The 17,473-nt window shown below is 40.5% G+C and overlaps 1 long non-coding RNA gene across 2 annotated transcripts; it reads left to right on the top strand.

The window, feature by feature from the left end:
• The first annotated feature begins 11,795 nt into the window (after window positions 1–11,795).
• LOC308076676 lies at window positions 11,796–15,772 on the top strand. 2 transcript variants are annotated; one of them, XR_013932316.1, is made up of 3 exons: window positions 11,796–11,834; window positions 14,518–14,676; window positions 15,474–15,772. It is a non-coding gene; the product is annotated as an uncharacterized lncRNA (long non-coding RNA). The 2 variants fall into 2 exon arrangements; XR_013932317.1 differs by lacking the exon at window positions 15,474–15,772 and adding an exon at window positions 14,804–14,911.
• The last annotated feature ends 1,701 nt before the right edge of the window (window positions 15,773–17,473 follow it).

Genomic DNA, 17,473 nt, shown 5'->3' with positions numbered 1-17,473 from the left:
TACAGGTACTTATTGCGGCCCGGATGAACTTATTACATCCGTGGCTAAGGGGTCAGCACTTTATATTTGAAAGCTGAACGTTTATGTACATGTGAGAGTTGTAAATGTCCAAAAAAATCTAAAAACAGCAACAATCAGTTCCATGACTGTCATTGTATTACAGTCATGTTTCAGGGCTAATCATTATCCCTGCAGCTAAAAATACATACCGTAATCCAAACCACTTCTCTGGCACCCACTTCACCCACTTCAACTTCAGTTAAAACTCTGTTAAGGAAATTGAGATAATCGTTCTACAAGTTTATAAATACAATTTGCGCATCAAACATAGCCTAGCTAAAACACGCTCAGCCCATTATGAGCTACACGGTGTCCAGCAGCCATAGCGTTAGACACCCAACTTAATTTAATATCCCTTTAAAAAAAAAGTTTGAAATAATTTGTTCTCCCCCACAAATGATAAAACTACTATTCCCAAGATTGGCCTCACGTTATAGCATTTAGCCGTACTAATATTAGCCTCACGTGTTAGCAGTTGGCCTTGATAGCTGTACAATTTCACGCTGAAAATTGGATAATCCTTTAGTTAACTTTAAAATAATATTGACACACACAGTATAGTTACACACAGTATAGCTACGTGAATACACACATTGAAATATATAACTTACACATACCTAAAAACTTTTAAAAGGTTGCCCGCGGGCACTGCTTGTGTCCCGGACTTCCAGCGAGGTGGTGAACACACACTGCAGTGCACGCTGAAAGGCTAACTAATGCAAAGCAGCTAAATACTTGTACGCCCGTGATTAGTTGAATTGACCCCACCTGTGCGAGTCCGTACGTACTACGTACACTGTTATTCCGATGTTGGTGCCAATAGAGCAGGCGCACTAGGGATTCAGGCGATAGAAGCATGCTCAATAGTGTCCTTTATGTTCTAAGCTTGCAATATCACATTTGGCCTCTAGTTTCGGCTCCGCAGTCTTGGTAAAGAGTTATTTCCGGGTCATGTTTTCAGTTTTTGTCTTCCGGTTTAACTTGCAAACGAACGAACGAAAAAAAAATACATTTTTATCCCATTTTTGAACATTAAAAAAAAATCCTGAGTTCACACAGACATCATTAGTGATGACGTAGTAGTAAAATAGAAATAATATGAATTACAGAATGAAAAACACAAGCATATAATGACCTGCATAGCACCAAAAATGGTAGATCAGGCCTACATTTTAAATAACATAGGTTTATACTTCTTATGGGGGGTTTTCTGGCAGTTGGCATCCGTGATTGTTACATTAGCGCCACCTACTGGACTAATATTTCACAGTGCAAACTATCCAATGGTTCCCGAACTGGGGCTCAGGACCCCCAGTTGGGGTGGGTCCCCCAATTTTTTTGGGGGGGGTCCCCAGCTCATTAGCTTAATGTGCAACATTGCTTTCTCACTCAACAGTAAGCAAATCAATATAGCCTAGAGTATAAGTGTATACAGGGTGCCTACACATTTCTAAAGTTACAATAAAATTACGTTTAAGACCTTTTTAATACCAAATTGGCCAAATTGTCAGATATAACATAAGAGGCAAACATTGTGAAAATAGCCGATCTACAAGCTCACAACGCCTCGCTTTGCCAGGCGTTGTGAGCTTGTAGATCGCCCATTTTCACAATATTTTCCTAAGTGTGGTATATTAGCCCTTATGGCTTGTAGTTATTGAACAGTATGCAAGTACAAATCAGATATAATTAAAGTCAGATGAATAATGTGTTGTTGACTCAGACCCAGCCTGGCGTCTGCTACTCAGGGACTCTGCTAGTTGTGAAGTGTGATTTAAATCTCCATTGAAAACCTGGCGACATCAGGTCTGGCATTGTCTTCACACCCAGGCTTCTTGGCATACAGTTGCTAATCAGGTCAGCCAATGTTCAAAGATCTCCTTGATCAACAGGTGGGAACCCTTGAACTATAAAGTCCACCTAAAGTGATCCCATTCATATTAATGTCCGTTCTATAATCTAGACCTCATGGTCTGAGTTATAACGTCTTGATATTTCAGCATTAAAGCCCAGGAAGAGCAACATAAATCTGAATAACATACTGTACAACTTTCGGCGTAGTTAATGCAACAGGAACTGTGGTTAGAACGAACACTGGATCAATTCAACCTATTTTAAATGGAACTGTTCACTTTTATTGCCAACAATTACATACGCACAAATGTTAGTGCAGAATGCAGAGGTCAGGTGGCCATGCAATTTAACCTTTGAAAAAAATTAAAAATAAAAACAAGAGTCAAACGGTATAACAACCACAGTTTTAATTCGAAAAACAACAAAAATCAGAGAAACAATGATTCAAAGCTTGGTCACACTTTATAGATCGCTCTAATGTCCTCAAATAAAGCTCCAAGTTTGCCTTTCTTGTGCAGCTTTGCTCTCCAGTGATCCCACTCAATGAACAAAAGGTGGTCTTTCAGAGTTTTCATTGTCATATTACCCCTATAGCGATATATGTCGTCCTTGTAGCTTCTCCATGCTCGTTCAATGTGCTGGGTATGAGCTCCTGTGCCAGGATGCACGAAGTACCTGTTGTGAGTTACTTGATAATGAATGAAACCATAATGAGATAAATGTCTGTATGATGCCCAAGAGTCACTCAGGATGGTTGTTCCACGGCGCACATACTTTTGGATGATAGGAACCAAAGTCTGTGCAGATCTTCGTCTCACAAGTTTGAGCACTGGCCTTCTTCTAGACCCCTTCACCTCTAACATGCCAAAAACCCATGCCTTTCTCCTCCAGGTTGACCGGAACCGTCCACGGGCATACTGAAATAAGACAAAGTACAACGTCCATGCTATTAGTAGTAGTAGGATTTGTGAGAATAGTGAGATTTTATCTTGACAATGACATTGCGACTGTGCAATGATCAAATGTTAGGTGAGTTCATTGAGTCTTCTCTTAAGGATTAAGGGACTGAATCAAGCCAATGGGAAGTAAAACATTATTATATCACCATTTTAGAATGAAAGCCAGGTTTGACATAGACAGGACACTGTCATAATTATGTCCAAAGTTTGATTCAATAATAGCATTTTTGGATGGGAATGTATTCTGATGAAGCTTGATTGAAATGTTTGCAGTACCTTTCTCTTGTGGCAAAACTTGCTCTCGTCAATCACCACGTAGGCTTTAGGACCACCGATGCACATTCTGCCCCTGCGTCTAATTAATGGCTTTGGCACACACTTTCTTCAGGACCGTGGCCATCTTTGTTAGGGAAGTCCTGCTACCACACAAACCTTCCTCTATCATGTCGATATGGCGCAGCCGTAAACCCTGTGTAAATCTTCAAACAACAATAGAAAATATTATTACACGAACACAGCTTTTATTTGATTAAACTTATATAAATAGTCTGACTTTTGCTGTAAACACCCCCCCCACACCAAAAAAAGGAGGAAAAAAACACAAAATAATGACAATGATTGGTTACTTCACAAGTTGTTAGTGTCATAGTATGAGTACCAATGATGTGTTGCTGTTTTAAAATGTGTTGGATATGTTAAAACCATGGCATATCCATTTATTCACACATGCTAGACTACTTAGAAACATACCTATGCATAAAGGCAAGCCAAGCCCCCAAAGACAAGTGGGATCGACTGAAAATGGAACCACTTCGGATGCTTCGTGTTACAGCTTTCTTGTGGCCCTTCCTTCGGCAAACCCTAAATAAATAAATAAGAAAGACATGCTTTTAGATGTGTACACTGTGTGCTCTTGAACTAGCCTTGGACCACAAGAACCACATCTGTATAATGACAGTCATGTATAAGGGCTACTCTTGAAAGTGACATTTTGCTTATACCATTTGGGAAGAACAAACACATAACCTTTCAATAATAACCAGTAAACAAACCACAGTGGCCAAATTAAAGTAGGATCCAAGGCTAGTGTTGAACATGTTAGGCTTCAGCATATTATATAATATTTTAATGTATTAGTCACCACTTGTGTGCACCAGAAATGCTAGAGAGCAGTATAGCTTAAAGGTTATGCTATATTTCACATTTACACATGAGACAAATGTACTAAATTAAGCCTGTTTTATGGTTAAGTCAAAGAGCCCCTAGGAATAGCTCATACGGTAGACCAGGGGTCTTCAAACGTTTTTCAGGCCATGGAACCCCCCCCCCCCCAGCTTATAGAGAGATGAAGCAGGGACCCCCACTACATATTGTATTCATGTTAAATGTGTGTTTACAGAGATGTAACCACTTAAACCCTCAATACATTGTAAACTTCACCTTTGGCTCTGAAATTGGTCAGCTCTGTTTTCCCTCTTCACTAGCTCTGGTACATAGCGTTAGAAGGAGTTCTCCTTCTAACGCTATGTACCAGACCTCTACACCAAACCCCTTGCCGAAAATAGCAGATCTACAAGCCTCGCAGCGCGAGTGTGTGCTTCTAGATCGGCTAATGTTCCCCTTAGAATAGGGATGATAGTGTTCAAGTTGATGATTTACCAAAAAAATCCTTATCACACAAAGATTTGGCGGCCCCCTGTAGGCTACTTACTATCAAGACCCCATTTTGAAGACCCCTGCGGTAGACAATAAGTCACATCCAATAATCTAACTAAAACCAACAATAGCAGTGGTGGAAACTAACTACGTACATTTACTTAAGTACTGTACTTAAGTACAATTTTGGGGTATTTGTACTTTACTTGAGTATTTCCAATTTCCAATACTTTTACTTCTACTCCACAACAATCATTTCAAAACTTTAGTTAGTAGTTACTTTTCAAATAGAAATTACGATATTATGAAACATACATTAACGACTTTAGCCATATTTTATACATAGGCTATTTGAAAATAGACGATCTACAAGCTCACAACGTGCAGGGTTGCCAGGTTTTGCGACAGAAATAAGCAACCAGATCTATGAAAACAAGCACAAAAGAAGTGAGCCCTTCGCCCTTTAAACACATACATTGGCTATTTGAAAATATCCGATCTACAAGCTCACAACTTCTTGTGATAAGAAACTGCACTTTAAGAAACAAGGCAAAAAAACAACAACAATACTTACAACCAACTATCAAGAAAAGGTAGCCCAAATTCGCTAATAACAAGCGGACATGGCAACCGTGACAACGCGTCGCCGCGACGCGTTGTCTGTTAGATCTGTAGATATGTAGCTATTTTCAAACATTCTAGTACTTTTACTTTTGGTACTTTGAGTATAAATACGTTTGCACTTTTACTCAAGGCTAGTGTTGTACAATATCTCCAGTAACAGAGTACTGGAGGTATTACTACTTTTAATTATGTAAAACATTTGAGTACTTTTTCTACCACTGAACAATAGCAATGAAGATAGTTGTTAGAGCTTACCAGCGATATCCGTCTTTTGTTGTTGTTGTTTTGCTCAATTTCATCTTTCTTCGGCAGGAAGGACACTTGTATTTCCTCGCAAGTAACCTATATTTTTGGAGCCACTTCAAAATAGATCTTTTACTCTTCTGAAGCGTCCTTAATAAAGTCTTGACTAACGACATGTTTGCAGAGTGTAACTGTGTGTGACTGAGTAGCCTAGTAGTACTTGCGAGCAGTCTGAGTGTGAGTGGCCCCTGCCCCCTGCCCCCCCATCAGATCCACGATCAGGGTTCTGTGATTGACAGTCCAGGTTAGCCAATCAGTGACCGATTGGTGGGTGGGGTACAGGATAAATGTAACGCCCCTCACGCACCTTCCTCCTCGACGACAACAAACAGCCATTTTAAGAGTGTGTCTTGCTGTGTGTGCCTGTGTGGAGTGGACTTAAGCGTCGTGTCCACCGCGCTTGTTTGTGTCGGTAAGTAACGCTACTATATTAGATTAGTTAAGCAATGTGTACACAAATCAGCCTCCTGATTTTTAAATGCTTTTTGGAAATATTGAGTTTTGCACATGTTTTCAACATATATTGACTAAGTTCATTTCTCAATTCAGATAATGTCGTCTTCGGACTCTGAACGGGAGGCTGAAATGAGAGAGATTTACGGTAAGAATCTTGTTAACCCCACTTGACTAACACTTGCTAATGCCAATTAGGCTCTATGCACACCAGCCATGTTGGAAAGAAATTGGGCCTCTTCCTTCACATATTTTACCAATGATACTAAGGCTCTGTTCCATTTAGTGTAGCACAGTGGACCCTCATAACTCTTGAGGCCTGGCTCACACAGTTAAAACAAACGTTTTGTGGCTGCCTTATGCCTTACGTGAGGCATAAGGCCGGTTTAATTCATTCACTATGGAAGTCACGTTGTTTGAAAGGCAGCTCTCTGGCTTAGCCCCCCCCCCTCCCCCAAAGCAAGTCAGTTTTATCAAACCATGTGACTTCCATAGGGAATGAAATGAACTTATGCCTCACGTAAGGCACAAGGCAGCCACAAAACAATTGTTTTAATTGTGAGCCAGGCCTGAGGCCACATCCACATGGAGACGTTTAAAAAAATGTCGGCAGTGTTTCCAGGGAATGCATGTTGCATGCACAATATCAGCAACCTGACTGTTAGATCAGAATGGAACAGAGCTTTCATCATCATCATTGGTAACTCCTGTGCAGAAAGAATGGAAGAGGCCCAATTTCTTTCCAATATGGCTTTTGTGCATAGAGCCTACACTGTAATAAATTCAGTCGCAAAAAGTTAGGTCAATTCACTTCTTCTCTTTAACTCAACGAGCTCTGATAAGTTTAGGAATTTAACTTAAATTAATGAATTCACAGTCTCAAAAGGTTTATGTCAATTCACTTCTTCTCATTAACTCAATGAGCTCTGATAAGTTTAGGAATTTTAACTTACATTAATGATTTTTCAAAAGTTAAAATTGCTTTAATTCATTGTGTTGACTTTTGACATGTTGACTGAACTTTGGCCTTAAATGGGACTTATCGCTATGAAATAAAATAAAAATAATGATATTGTTATTATTAATAATGATAATAATAATAGTAATAATTATTCCTTTTATTATATACATGGGAAAAAATGCCACTGTGGAATGGCAATAAATAGTTATCTTGCTTTTGATTTTGAGATAAGCTGTTTAAAACATTACATGGTTGAAACATAATAATAATAATAATAATAATAATAATAATAATAATAATAATAATAATCATAGAAATACAACTTCCTTTTTTTTATTCATGGGAAAAAAAAGTATCTTATGCTACTGTGGCTGTTTAAAAAAAAAAGTTCTTTAAAACATTACACATTACATGGTTGAAACATGGACTTCATTTTCTCTGGTCATACAATATAATCATGTAATAAATAAGTAAATAGTACATTTTTGTTAAAAAAGAAAGGGACTACATTTTCTCCAGCGGAGGGCTATCAGGCAGAGGGCTACACAAGCGGAGTAATATGCGTCACACACGACTGGAACTACAACCAGAACGTTATAGAAGACCCGCCCACCTTCCCCTCTCTCTCGTCAGAAAGAAATGCGGAAAACTCGCCATTTTCTCAAGACCCGACGGTTTCCATCCCAGAGGAGTTCCCAAGTTGTTTTTCCGAGCCAACAGGTGAGTTTCAGCTGTTAGATGTCTGTATGTTTATGTCAATTCACTTTTCATCACTTTTAAGCCAGTAATAATAGTTATATTCAACCCTACTTGAGTTGTTTGCTCGAGCACGGCACGCCCCCTTCTGAAACCGCGGGCTTCAAACTGCTTGTTTGCCCTGAATTAATGAATTCATTCCAAGGCATACATGAATTATCTTTAATTAAGGATTTTATGACGATAATTACTTTCATTGATAACTTGTAGATTAGAAATGGCACGGAGAAATCTGTTTGGATTTGGCTTGGCCTGTGTGTGTGTGTGTGTGTGTGTGTGTGTGTGTGTGTGTGGCGTGCACTTTGACGACGTAACATAATGAAATAGTTGGTCTAGCTGGTTAATTGTCTTAATAAAGGATGTAATGATGATATTTACTTGCAATGACGTTGCTTTTAAACGGCGCAAAACTCTGGAGAGTGTGTGTGTGTGTGTGTGTGTGTGTGTGTGTGTGTGTGTGTGTGTGTGTACGCACGCGCACGCGCGTACGACGCAACACAACGAAGTAGTTGGTTTAACTGTTTTAATTTGGATGTAATGACTATATTTACTTGCAATGAAGTAAGTAAGAAAGAAGAAGTAAGTAAGGCTTGTTGTAAATTAAACGGTGAAAAACACGGTTGTGTGTGGGGACAGCCACCCAGGCTTCTGGTTAATCATGACCATAACACAGGGGTCTTCAACCTTTTCAGGCCAAGGACCCCTATAGCTGAGAGAGAGAGAGATGAAGAGAGAGAGATGAAGCAGGGACCCCCTCTATATTGTATAACGTGTTTCAGATTACATTTCTTTTTTTTTTTTTTACTTTTTTCCCTCCACACCTCTTTGCCAAAAATAGCAGATCTACAAGCTCACGTTGTGAGCTTGTAGATCTGCCATATTGGGTCCAGGATGGTTAATGTGTGTTCACTCCAAGAACATTCGTGTTGAGGTAATGTTTCATTGAGTATGTGTTGCTGTTAACCCATTAAGACCTGAGGCCCATTTTACCTTCTGAATCAGTAGTTCTCAAACTTTTTTTATGCCAAGGACCCCCAAAATGATATGTATTTGGCCACATGAATATGATATTCTGTCTGATATTCTGTCTGTCTGTCTGTTATTCTGTCTGTCTGTTATTCTGTCTGTCTGTCTGTCTGTCTGTTATTCTGTCTGTCTGTCTGTCTGTTATTCTGTCTGTCTGTTATTCTGTCTGTCTGTCTGTCTGTTATTCTGTCTGTCTGTCTGTCTGTCTGTTATTCTGTCTGTCTGTCTGTCTGTTATTCTGTCTGTCTGTCTGTCTGTCTGTCTGTCTGTCTGTTATTCTGTCTGTCTGTCTGTCTGTCTGTCTGTCTGTCTGTCTGTCTGTCTGTCTGTCTGTTATTCTGTCTGTCTGTTATTCTGTCTGTCTGTCTGTCTGTCTGTCTGTCTGTCTGTCTGTCTGTCTGTCTGTCTGTCTGTCTGTCTGTCTGTCTGTCTGTTATTCTGTCTGTCTGTCTGTCTGTTATTCTGTCTGTCTGTTATTCTGTCTGTCTGTCTGTCTGTTATTCTGTCTGTCTGTCTGTCTGTCTGTTATTCTGTCTGTCTGTCTGTCTGTTATTCTGTCTGTCTGTCTGTCTGTCTGTCTGTCTGTCTGTCTGTCTGTTATTCTGTCTGTCTGTCTGTCTGTCTGTTATTCTGTCTGTCTGTTATTCTGTCTGTCTGTTATTCTGTCTGTCTGTCTGTCTGTTATTCTGTCTGTCTGTCTGTCTGTTATTCTGTCTGTCTGTCTGTCTGTCTGTCTGTCTGTCTGTTATTCTGTCTGTCTGTCTGTCTGTCTGTCTGTCTGTCTGTCTGTCTGTCATTCTGTCTGTCTGTCTGTTATTCTGTCTGTCTGTCTGTTATTCTGTCTGTCTGTTATTCTGTCTGTCTGTCTGTCTGTCTGTTATTCTGTCTGTCTGTCTGTCTGTCTGTCTGTCTGTCTGTCTGTCTGTTATTCTGTCTGTCTGTCTGTTATTCTGTCTGTCTGTCTGTTATTCTGTCTGTCTGTCTGTTATTCTGTCTGTCTGTTATTCTGTCTGTCTGTCTGTTATTCTGTTATTCTGTCTGTCTGTTAGTCTGTTATTCTGTCTGTTATTCTGTCTGTCTGTTAGTCTGTTATTCTGTCTGTCTGTCTGTCTGTCTGTCTGTCTGTCTGTTATTCTGTCTGTCTGTCTGTCTGTTATTCTGTCTGTCTGTCTGTCTGTTATTCTGTCTGTCTGTCTGTCTGTCTGTTATTCTGTTATTCTGTCTGTCTGTTAGTCTGTTATTCTGTCTGTTATTCTGTCTGTCTGTTAGTCTGTTATTCTGTCTGTTTGTCTGTCTGTCTGTCTGTCTGTCTGTCTGTCTGATATTCTGTCTGTATGTCTGTCTGATATTCTGTCTGTCTGTCTGTCTGTATGTCTGTCTGATATTCTGTCTGTCTGTCTGTCTGTCTGATATTCTGATATTCTGTCTGTCTGATATTCTGTCTGTCTGTCTCTCTGTCTGTCAAGTGATGTGTCGGAGTGAGTGAGCGCTGCTTGATCATTTTAGATGTCTTTGGCTATTCAACAATAGATCTACAAGATCTACAAGATCTACAAGCTTATAGCACGGCACCCTGTGCCGCGCTATAAGCTTGTAGATCTGATACTTTTTGAAAAATCTTGAAAATATGATACATTTTGAGGGGGGGGGGGTCTCGAGGGTTTAAGTGGTTAATGTAACATGTTTTCTTTTCTCTGTTTCTACCCCCTCGCTGCCTACCGTGTAGAAGGAGAGCGAGCTCCTCCGTCGGTCCAAGAACATTCTTGTTGCCTTAAGGTAATGTTTGATAGAGGATTTGTTGTTGTTAAAATGCTGCACAGTGCATTGTGAGCATGTACATCTGACATCTCTGGTTCAGTTTACAGAGTCTAGAGGGTTTTAAGAGGTTAACATGTTTTCTTTTCTCTGTTTCTGTTTCTGTTATTGGTAGCCTATCTCACTGCAGCCTTCGTGAAGCATCGAAGGTGTTACCAGCTTGCTAGAAGAACCCTGCAGTAACGGTGATCGCTGATTCTGACCAACTGGATGACTACTCTGCCTACCCTCTCTGTTTCTACCCCCTCGCTGCCTACCGTGTAGAAGGAGAGCGAGCTCCTCCGTCGGTCCAAGAACATTCTTGTTGCCTTAAGGTAATGTTTGATAGAGGATTTGTTGTTGTTAAAATGCTGCACAGTGCATTGTGAGCATGTACATCTGACATCTCTGGTTCAGTTTACAGAGTCTAGAGGGTTTTAAGAGGTTAACATGTTTTCTTTTCTCTGTTTCTGTTATTGGTAGCCTATCTCACTGCAGCCTTCGTGAAGCATCGAAGGTGTTACCAGCTTGCTAGAAGAACCCTGCAGTAACGGTGATCGCTGATTCTGACCAACTGGATGACTACTCTGCCTACCCTCTCTGTTTCTACCCCCTCGCTGCCTACCGTGTAGAAGGAGAGCGAGCTCCTCCGTCGGTCCAAGAACATTCTTGTTGCCTTAAGGTAATGTTTGATAGAGGATTTGTTGTTGTTAAAATGCTGCACAGTGCATTGTGAGCATGTACATCTGACATATCTGGTTCAGTTTACAGAGTCTAGAGGGTTTTAAGAGGTTAACATGTTTTATTTTCTCTGATTCTGTTTCCGTTATTGGTAGCCTATCTCACTGCAGCCTTCGTGAAGCATCGAAGGTGTTACCAGCTTGCTAGAAGAACCCTGCAGTAACGGTGATCGCTGATTCTGACCAACTGGATGACTACTCTGCCTACCCTCTCTGTTTCTACCCCCTCGCTGCCTACCGTGTAGAAGGAGAGCGAGCTCCTCCGTCGGTCCAAGAACATTCTTGTTGCCTTAAGGTAATGTTTGATAGAGGATTTGTTGTTGTTAAAATGCTGCACAGTGCATTGTGAGCATGTAGATCTGACATATCTGGTTCAGTTTACAGAGTCTAGAGGGTTTTAAGAGGTTAACATGTTTTATTTTCTCTGATTCTGTTTCCGTTATTGGTAGCCTATCTCACTGCAGCCTTCGTGAAGCATCGAAGGTGTTACCAGCTTGCTAGAAGAACCCTGCAGTAACGGTGATCGCTGATTCTGACCAACTGGATGACTACTCTGCCTACCCTCTCTGTTTCTACCCCCTCGCTGCCTACCGTGTAGATGGAGAGCGAGCTCCTCCGTCGGTCCAAGAACATTCTTGTTGCCTTAAGGTAATGTTTGATAGAGGATTTGTTGTTGTTAAAATGCTGCACAGTGCATTGTGAGCATGTACATCTGACATCTCTGGTTCAGTTTACAGAGTCTAGAGGGTTTTAAGAGGTTAACATGTTTTCTTTTCTCTGTTTCTGTTTCTGTTGTTTCTGTTTCTGTTATTGGTAGCCTATCTCACTGTCAACAAGCAGTCCATGAAGTGGAAATGTAAGTTCTGTGACTTATTCTTCAATGGTCAAGGAAAAATATTACAGCATTATAAGGAGCATCACGGACATCATCGGGCGAATTCAGGCCTTGTCTGTCTTTATGAAGACTGTTTGAACACTTTTAAAACCCAAGCTGAACTTAAAAAACATTTAAAAGAACATCTAAAACATCGTATAATTGTTAGTAGGGCACGTTGTGACTTGTGTACTTTCTCTGAGCCTAGTAACATTGACTCATATTTTTCTCATCTGAAGACTCACGCGAGGAACAGGGAAACTGTTAAATGTCCATTTGCCGGTTGCCTTACCAAGTGTCGTGTACTGTCATCCCTTACGGCTCATAGAAGTCGCTATCACAAGTTTTCCACCTTAACCGATTTAAGACCAGAGCTTTTAGAGAAACCTACAGTTGCAAACACTGAAGATTCAGTTTGTAATACAGAGGCATCACCTTCACATGATTCAGAACCTGAGGGTGAACCAGCTCTTCAAGATGTTGATGCTGTTCAAGATGTTGATGCTGTTAAAAATCAGTTGGCATCTTTATTTCTCCGCATGCAAACAATTTTACATGTCTCAAATTCAGCCGTACAGGAAATAATTGATGAGTTATTTGACATTGGAGAATTTGCTCATCAAAATCTTAAGAACATTGTAGGGAAGGTTTTGGAAGAACATAACTGTGCAGTTGATGCCTCTGTTGTAAAATCATTGTGTGATGAAATACAGTCTTTGAACCCACTAAAATGTCTTTCAAGGGAGGGTGTGTTGGGCACAGACCACAAAAGGCAGTCATTTTATAGACAGAATTTTACAGTAATTAACCCAGTGGAGTATGTGCTAAATGCACAAGAAAAAAACCATTCTTTTGTTTATGTTCCCATTTTAGATTTGCTGAGTAAGTTGTTGGAAAGAAGTGAGATAGTTAAATTCTTAAAGAGACCCAGTGAACGGGAAGGTCAATACAATTCATCTCAAGATGGTGAATATTTTAAAGAAAACACACTTCTCACTGAGGAATTAAGCATATCTCTTGGCTTTTACATTGATGACTTTGAAGTTTGTAATCCACTGGGAACATCAAAAAAGATACACAAATTGTGTGCTGTATATTGGGTGATAGCCAATTTACCAGTCAGACTTAGATCAACATTAACTTCAATTTATCTGGCTGTATTGTGCAAAAGTGAACACCTAAAAACATATACTTACAGCAAAGTTTTGGAGCCTCTGATTAGAGACATTCAGATATTGGAGAACACTGGTGTATTTGTTCAAAGTCTTGGGTCTTACATCAAGGGTACTGTTTTGTCTGTGGCCGCAGACAACTTAGGTGCACATTCACTAGCTGGATACCAAGAGTGTTTCACTGTCGACAAATTTTGTAGATTTTGTTTGGCTAGCCGTAAGGATATTCAGCAGCATGATGTCAGAAGTGGGACTTTTACTTTAAGAACACCAGAATTGTATAATGAAGCTGTTCATGTGCTTGAGACAACTGATGCTGTGTGTGTTGCTGGTTTGAAGAGAGACTGTCCTTTAAGAAGACTGACCCACTTTCATCCTGTAAAAGGGTTTCCACCAGATTTTCTGCATGATATTTTGGAAGGAGCTGTACCTTCAGAACTGTGTCTATGTATTTCTGATTTGATTGCTAAAAAGTACTTCACATTGGAGGAACTCAATCATCAAATTGCCTCATTTCCCTTTCAATTTTATGACAACACTAACAGACCTAAGGCAATCCACAAAGACTTTTCAAAAAAAGGGACGATAGGTGGCAATGGTCATGAGAATTGGGCACTTCTGAGATTTCTTCCACTGTTTATTGGCCACCTTGTTCCAGAAAGTGAAGAAAGTTGGTGTGTGGTTCTTGAATTGAAAGACCTTGTTGAGCTGTTAAGTAGCCCCTCATTCACAACTGAATCCCTGTGCTACCTTCAAACCAAAATCTCTGACCACAGACAATTGCTTTTAGAAGTATTTCCTCAATATAAATTAAAACCTAAACATCATTATATTGAACATTATCCTTTGCTGATAAAGAAATTTGGTCCATTAATTGAGTTTTGGACTCTTCGATTTGAGGCAAAACATTCTTTCTTTAAAAAAGTAGTTCACAATGCTTGTAACTTTAAAGATATTCTGCACACTTTGGCAACAAGACATCAGCTTATGTTGGCATATTATTTTGAAATGCCATCTCTTTTCAAACCAAGCATTGAGACAGGGCGAGTATCAGGTGTGTCTGTTGGAATTTTAGATGCTGCTCTCCGAGACGTTATATGGAGCAAGTTTAATGGTCTGGACTCTGTTTCACTCACCTCAGTTGCTCACCTATATGGGACGAAATATTGTAAAGGAATGGTGCTCTCTTTTGGACAGACATATGGACTACCAGATTTTGGGAGAATACTAGAGATATGTGTAGTGGATGGAGGAATATCATTCATATTGGAACTATTCACAGCAGACCTCGTGGAGCATCTAAGGTGTTACCAGCTTGCTAGGAGACACCCTGCAGTACTGGTGATCGCGGATCCTGACCAACTGAATGACTACACACCCCTCGCTGCCTACCCTGTAGAAGGAACGCTGCTTGTCAGTCCAAGAACATTCTTGTTGCGTTAAGGTAATGTTTGATAGAGGATTTGTTGTGCTGTTAAAATGCTTCACAGCGCATTGTGAGCTTGTACACAGGGTTTAAGTGGTTAACATGTTTTCTTTTCTCTGTTTCTGCTATTGCTATCTCACTGCAGCCTTCGTGGAGCATAGAAGGTGTTACCAGCTTGCTAGAAGACCCTGCAGTAACGGTGATCCTGACCAACTGGATGACTACACCCCCCCCCCCCCTGCTGCCTACCGTGTAGAAGGAAGAACATTCTTGTTGCGTTAAGGTAATGTTTGATATAGGATTTGGTGTGGTGTTAAAATGCTGCAGTGTATTGTGAGCTTGTAGATCTGCCATCTCGGATCAGTTTACCTAGAGGGTTTAAGTGGAGGGTGTAAGACCAGAGGCCGATTCTTACTAAATCCTAACAGTTTTCTGAAAAACGTATGTTTCTATATCAGTGGTTCTCTAACTTTTTTCATGTCAAGGACCCCCAAAATTATATGCCGCTGACCCCCCCCACCCCCTCTAAAAATATTTTGTTCCAGGGACCCCAAGATTTGAGTTAAAAATGTTCGGTTTAAAATAATATAAATATATTGATTTACACACATTTTCTCTATTTTTCAAAAAATAGCAGATCTGCAAGCTCGTAGAGCGGCACTCGGTGCCACGCTATGAGCTTGTATATCTGCTATTTTTGAATAGCCAAAGTGTAAAATAATGCTTTAGCTCAAATCAAAAATGGACACATATGCGTTCCAGGTCTTAATGGGTTAATATAACATGTTGTATGTTTTCTTTTCTCTGTGTTTCAGCTATTGGTGTCTCATCAATGATGCTTCTCAGAGTCATTGTCTCATCTCAGGAAATAAGGCGTGTCACCCTACAGAATGTTCCCCAGTCAGTGGACGAGCTGTGTGGAGAGCTGCGCAACGCTCTGGGCCTCCGAGGAAACTTCAGCGTACAGTTTCAAGATCCATTCTTTGACAATGAGCTCACCACTTTGACAGACATCAATGACCTACCACCGGAAAAAGCCACACTAAAGGTTATTTTCACATCTTCCGAAGAAGCTTCTGAGAGTAGATTAGATACCATTGTAAGCTTTGATTCACAGAGTAGCGCTAGTGGGTCACAGAGTAGCACTAGTGGGACACAGAGTAGCGCTAGTGGATCGCAGAGTAGCGCTAGTGGTTCGGATCCCTTTGTTGTTCCAACTTTCTGTCATGATGTTGAGGTTACGCTGAGGGCAGGAAATCAGAATTTAGCCCAGCGTGGGACTGTGATGGTTATCAGAAAGGCTTTGAAGACTGAAATACTGACCAGACTAGCTGATGCCATGATGATGGAAAGCACTATCCAAGCCACAGCCTATCCACAAGCACCAGAGCAATTAATTGTAGCCAAAGCTCTTGTTGCAAAGCACCCTTGTCTGGGGGAACCAAATTCAGCGGCGCCTTGGTCCGGTTGGGTAACATCCATATCACAGAAGTTTAGCAATTTGCGTCAGAAGTTGAGAGTGGCTGGATACCCTGAAGTTGTTGTAAATAAACGAAAAGGCCCACAGATGAAAGGTGGGTCAATCAAGAAGTCCAAAAAGGGTGAGCTCCACTTCTTGCCAGCTCCACCTGAGGGACAGACTGCTGAGAAATCGGAGAAGGATCGCGAGACCATGTGTCAAGAAATGCAGAAGAAAACTCCAGATGTACAGCGCCTGGATGAATTAATGACTGCAACATTCTCAAGGAGAAGACAAGAGATCATTGGTGATGAGCCACTCATCTCTGCAGTCAAGGACAGATGGCCTGCATTGTTCAGTGAGAGAGAGGTACTTTTGTCAACTGAGTACATAGATTTTCTTTCTTCTCACGTGAGCATTTATAAAGTCAGAAAGCATCTTTGTTGCAATCATATTCCTGATACCTTTGTTTGTACCTATATAGGTGTACGCTGCTCTTGTTTTCCGTCACTCATACACTCTACTGTTTTTTTTAAAAATCTGTTTCAGTTTCGTGCCGAATTCAACAGAATTGTGTCAAAAGAACTCCTAGCATCATTCATGGATGCACTTGATGGTGTGGTGCCCAGCCTTATAGATGAATATAAAACATCTGCTTACTCTGGCAAGAAGGTGGACCTGGCCAAAGTCCTGCATTGTCTTCAAAAGGAGGTATGTACTGTATTGAAGACATTTCAAATTATGGATTATAACTTGGGTATTTTCTACTCGGTCTGTGTATCACGACTGTGGATGCTTCAGAAACCCACCTACTAATGACATCATCGTTAGGCAGATTTTAGATTTTTACCAATTCGATAACAATGGGTTCCATTACAGCATGCTAACTTCCCAGGAATAGAAAGCCTGCACTTTCTATTATCTTGGATTTCACATCAATGATGTCACTGGTAGGCAGGTTTCTGAACTGTCCACAGCCCTCCTCTGAGACACAGAGTGAGTAGACTGATAAATGAGCATTAGTGAGGACCAATTATATGAAGAAAATGGGTGAATTTGTCCCTTAAGTAAGGTGGGCATGTATTTACAATCTCACTAATTATCTTTGACATAGTCTAGTGTGTTCACCTTATATACTATTGCGTCTACTATTGAATCTATATCAAAACATCACTGGGTGCAATAAAACCTGTCTGCAGTGTGCAAGCTTTCACTCGCCTACCCTTACCTGTTTTGTAGGACACAAACCAAAACAGGAGGACATCTGCCCTACTTGGTCTCCCGTACTATCTGTCAGAGGATTGCTCCAATATAATCAAGATGTGTGATGTAAGGCATTGCATTTATACATTTCAT

This window comes from Gymnoscopelus braueri (genome assembly GCF_963280865.1).
Source record: "Gymnoscopelus braueri genome assembly, contig: SUPER_20_unloc_1, whole genome shotgun sequence".
Taxonomy (NCBI): Eukaryota; Metazoa; Chordata; class Actinopteri; order Myctophiformes; family Myctophidae; genus Gymnoscopelus; species Gymnoscopelus braueri.
This window is presented reverse-complemented; position numbering and strand designations above follow the sequence as displayed.